This window comes from Perna viridis, chromosome 6 (assembly GCF_037379345.1).
Source record: "Perna viridis isolate PV_CMFRI_1.1 ecotype Kerala chromosome 6, ASM3737934v1, whole genome shotgun sequence".
Taxonomy (NCBI): domain Eukaryota; kingdom Metazoa; phylum Mollusca; class Bivalvia; order Mytilida; family Mytilidae; genus Perna; species Perna viridis.
The window spans coordinates 38,311,847-38,317,342 of NC_142450.1; the positions used below are offsets into that span (position 1 = coordinate 38,311,847).

Genomic DNA, 5,496 nt, shown 5'->3' on the forward strand with positions numbered 1-5,496 from the left:
ACATCACAAATAAAATTCAGATTTCAAATGTTCATGAGATTAAAAAAAATTGTTTTGAAATTCATAAGAATTAAATTTAGCAAATCTAACTATTTCCTTATATTTATCCCTTTTGTTGGGTATTGTACAGCTTAATAGATAACGACTCTCTAGTTATTTTGTACATAGCATCTTTTTCAACTTTTCAATCCCTTTGAATTTAAAATGCTTTATATTATGATGTTTCGAATTGAAATGAAGTGTAACGGGGTTATTGCACGATTTTCCTGTTCTGATATCAGATAGATAATTCAGCATAGTGTATGTTTCTTTTATGTAAACAAAATTGTTAATAGCCCATGTACACAACACTAGAACTTCTACAGTGGAGGTTTCTATCGACTCTTTCTTGTAATATTTTACTTGATCTTTTTTTTACCTCTCCGCTGAATCTCCTTTTGCAAACTACAAAACTATTGTATTTATTGATATTTTGAGTGATATGTTGCTTTCAATGACTTCACAGAATTCATAGATTTGTCCGTATTTTACACTTTTTGTTATGCTTTAAGAGACCTGATATTTTTGTTACATATTATTGTATAATTATGGTATTATAGTGAAAGTATCCTTCTATTGTAATATCTTCCTTGAAACTTTATTCATTAGAGAACCTTCCAAATATCTTTCCTACATATATAGTTATAATAGGTTTGTCTTTTCCCGTTCATCAACTTACATTCATCATGTTACATCAGATTGAAAAAGTTGTTCACATTTCTGTTCCTTTTTTTTGTAAAATATATGGTTTTTTGGCTTACTCATTATTTCGGTTTTTTTTTGTTTTTTGTTTTGTTTTGTTGTGTTTTGTTGTTTTTGTTTGTTTTTGTTTTGTTTTGTTTTTTTGGGTTTTTTTTGTGTTTGATATAGTGAGTTTTGGTCCCCTATGAGGTTTGTTATATTATCATTTCCTTTATTTAAGTTTTTTTTCATAAAAATTAATGCTGTTTTTTGTACTTTTGATTGTCTAAGGTTATTTTACAAGACTGTAAAGATTTATTTATGTTTTCACTACACCTCAAAAAATATTGCAATTTTTGGATAGACATTTTTCTGTTATTTACAAAATTCATATGAGATACATGTATATGACAGACTTAGATTTTAACTACATATAAAGAAACTAATCCACAAATCTACCAATGTTTTAGTAGGATTGGGTTTGTGGAAACGAAGAATCATTTAAGTAAGGCCTAATCTTCAATCTCAATTTAGGAAGTTTGGCATTCTTCTGATCCCCAGATATTGATTTGTTCCACAAAATGAACAGAATGTAACGAAAGGGATCGTGGAAACAATAAAAAACAAAAAAGCTAAGGAACATGAAAAAAAAAATAGCACATTAGAGATGAAGTTTTATCTTCCAAATACAACAAACATAATACTTTTCAATTTCAAAAATAATAAAGTACTTCAACAATGCTTAGTCAATAAATTATTTATACTAGCTCAATTCTCAAGAGAAAATCAAACATATACAGATGCTAGTAGATTTTTTTATAGTGGACAAGTTACATATATCTTTGTAGAATACAATTGTCTATTTTTCCCAAATAAATTATGGTAATACTTAAATTGACCTTTTTATATATTTTGAAGTGGCATTTAAGTAGAACTTAACTTACAAGTACCATTTACCAAACAGGACCGTATTATTTTACAATATGTACTGTTATATTACAGCGTAGAAATGACAAAGGTACTCATTTACGTATTTTGCACGTCTTCTGACAAATATATCTCCCATGAAAGTTTTTATGTAGACAATGGTGCAGTACAAGTGCCAAGGTACAGTAAGGAATATTTAAGTGATTTATAAAACTTCAAAAATATATACAGTGGGTAGGGATATCAAGTATTTTGACAAATTACCTAACCTTTAAGGCAAAAAGCTGGACTTCAGTGTTTACAAAGGCTATAAGTCGAGTAAAGTGAATAATTAATGGACTACATGCATTTTCATTAAAGCTTTTTAAAAGATAATACGTCATCTATATAGCAGAAATTGAGATTAAAGGATCTAGCCAAACGATATTCTTTCTTTCGGATCAAATCAGCTATAAAGTCAGCCTCATAAGAGTGAGGGAATAGGTCAGCAAGTGGAGGAGCACAATTTGTTCCCATTGGAATGCCGACCGTTTGTTGAAAAACGCGTCCACCACACTGGACAATTATGTTGTCGATTATAAATTCCAGCATTTTGTAAACATCTTCTTCTGTATATTTGGAAGATGATTTGGAATTATTTCTTACAAAAAATGAGGAATCTCTACCTAGAACTATATATTTGTATCTAGGTGTACCATCTTTTTGGAAAAAGGACGATGTATAATGTTTAACTGATTTTAACTGAGTATGTGGAATAGAACTATACAGTGTTGAAAAATCATCGGTTTTAATGCTATTATATTTTGATAATTGTCTTGAACTGATTGTCTCCAAAAGATCTTTCGAATTTTTAAGGATCCACATTGAATTAATACCACTACAGGAATAGCATGTGTTGTGTTAATTCCTTCATAAAATAGTTAACAATCTCCTTTTATATCCCACAACATAAAATGGTGAGGTGTTATGTGATACCCTCCATAAAGTTGTGTCTCTCCTTCTGTCTGTACGCAATATTTTCCCAATGCTTATGTTACTGAGGAGGAATCAATAAAATGGTTACATTTTACACAGTTGTTTAGTACCATAAAATACAGTTAAAATTATTTTTTATTCAGATATAGCTTATAGTTTTCGAGTAATCAAGGGAACCCAGATTCTAGTGGAAATCAAACGAATGTAATTGAAGGACAAAGACAAGACATGGAAAACAGACAAACACAACAAAAAACATAAAATAACTAAAATGGTACATACAAAATAGTAAAAGTAAATGAGCAATTCGGACTCCACTAAAACCTGGGAGCATGGACCGGGTGCATCGGTAGGGTAAGCGGCCATTTTGAACATTTTGCCACAACCATGTTGAACATGGTACCTCACCTTTTTTCACCATTCCACGGCAGAGTATCACTTAATGTGCTTTTAATGCCATATTTTGATATTTGCTGGTGTTTCCTTTGGTTACAGAGAAAGAAACACATAGTTTGTAAATATATTTTAGTGAATCCCCTAGAGACAAACCTTATCAAAACGATGTGACAAGGACATATCTATTTAAGTTTAAGTTATGTAACCTTATTTTAATTATAGAACCATCACCTTATAACAAGCAACTGGCCAACCTTATTAAAAAAATCACAATTCTTTTCTGCCTAACCACTTTAATTGACTACTCCCATATTTTTTTCCATTGAAGTTACTTGGACAAGGTAGATACTCATTGGGTTAGTGGTCTAGAGCTGATAGGTCAAGGTCAACTTGATATGAAACAGATATTTGCAAAAACGTATGTAGCATGCTAGGCCTTGAACGCCGCCCGTCTTCTTAATAATATAAAAACATGCCGGATAGATATATGTATAGGCTAAAAACAAACTAAATTGGTTATTTAATCACCAAAGACCTACACTAAATGACCAGCAAGATAAAATTTATTAACCTATTCTAAAACTTAGATATGATTCATAATAGAGTGCAACAAGATTCATAATAGAGTGTAGCAAGAACCCAATCCTGAACTCGTAAAATAATAATAGAGTGGATCAAAAAGCCCAATCCTGGACAGGAAAGGTTCATAATAGAGTGTAGCAAGAACCCAATCCTGAATAGGCAAGATTCATAATAGAGTGTAGCAAGAACCGAGTCCTAAACAGGTAAGATTCCTAGTAGAGTCTTACAAGAACCCAATCCTGAACAGGTAAGATTCATAATAGAGTGTACCAAGAACTCTGTCCTGAACAGGTAATATTCATAATAGAGTGTAGCAAGAACTAAGTCCTGAACAAGTAAGATTCATAATAGAGTGTAGTAGAACCCAATCCTGAACAGGCAAGATTCATAATAGAGTGTAGAAAGAACCCAGTCCTGAACAGGTAAGATTTATAATAGAGTTTAGCAAGAACCCAGTCCTGAACAGGGAAAATTCATAATACAATGTTGCAAGAACTCAATCCTGATGAGATAATAATAGAGTGTAGCAAGAACCCAATCCTGAACAGGTAAGATTCATGCTAGAACATATTAATAAAATGTTTATCAATGTAAAAAAATGTTTCAAGGACAAAGATTTAAATTCAAAATACTTTATAGAATTGTACATATACCTTTATCTGCTATCGGCTGCAGTCTCATTTTGATTTTCAGATTGAGTGGATTAAAACTACCACAATACAGTTCAGACTGTGATTGGACCTTTACTTATTAGAGATGCTCTTGCTTCTAAATGGCACAGTAATAGGACTACTCCAGTACAAGTTCCTGGACCAACAGGCAGTGGTGGACATCAACTTATGACTAGCCCAATCCTACTTACATGTATTGCTTTGACACTGATAGCTTTTAAATGATCTGATTAGAGAAGATTTTATATTGTCTTCATTATGTAATGATATTTTGTATCTATATCGTATAAAATGATATATATATTTTTTAATAGTTAGTAAAATATTTATAATATTGATATTTCTGTTGACATTAAGTTTTTGGCTTATGACTATTAAGTTATAATTTTCCAGGTAATCTACTGATGCAAATCAGTAATATCTATTAATGAAAATTGCAACTAACCAAGATCAAGAGTTACTCCACCTGAAGTAAAATCATTACAGAGTAAACAAGGTTATAGCTGTACCTTACCGTAACAGATCTATACAGAAGTGTTCAGGCAATACTGTAAACGTGACAGATCTATACAGAAGGGGCCAGGCTATACTGTAAATGTGACAGATCTATACGGAAATGTCCAGTTTTTGTGGTTGCTAATTTTTGCAGATTCTGTTAAGTGAACACATTCGTGGGTATCAATTGTCGAGTTTTCCAAAACAAAAATTATGAGCGTTATATAGTGTTTAAAAGAAATTTCGAAGGTAATATTTTCGCGGTTTTCTGTCCGCAACGAAAATTAATTACAGTATTCGCATACACATTTTCCCCCAAAAATGCACAAATTAACAACATTTTCAAACAAAAGGCGGCTTTTACCCTAGGAACGCCCACCCTGAATCCACCAGAATGCTTAGAATCACATAAAAAGATGATGTAAAGGAAACGAAACTAGAAACAAATGAAAACGATATTGTAATTAATAGCAAACTTTAAAAAACACTGAACATAAAGAAAAATTTCCCAAGTACTGGTTCTATCAGGTCCAATTCTTTTGCACATTTGAAAACTAGATTTTAATAAATCCGTCATCATTAAGGTCTACAAGATCATAACATTCATGGAACATTAAAGTGAAGAATTTAATCTTAAAGTAATATACATGACCCTGCTTGAAAAAGTTAAGATTTTTTGCAAAATATGAAAGAGTTTCGCCAAGCTTCAACGAAAGATTAACTATTTGAA

At 31.4% G+C, this 5,496-nt stretch overlaps 1 long non-coding RNA gene across 1 annotated transcript; it reads left to right on the forward strand.

The window, feature by feature from the left end:
• The first annotated feature begins 1,655 nt into the window (after positions 1-1,655).
• LOC148614856 (uncharacterized) lies at positions 1,656-4,496 on the forward strand. Its single transcript, XR_015923204.1, has 3 exons — positions 1,656-1,827; positions 3,347-3,436; positions 4,294-4,496. It is a non-coding gene; the product is annotated as an uncharacterized LOC148614856 (long non-coding RNA).
• The last annotated feature ends 1,000 nt before the right edge of the window (positions 4,497-5,496 follow it).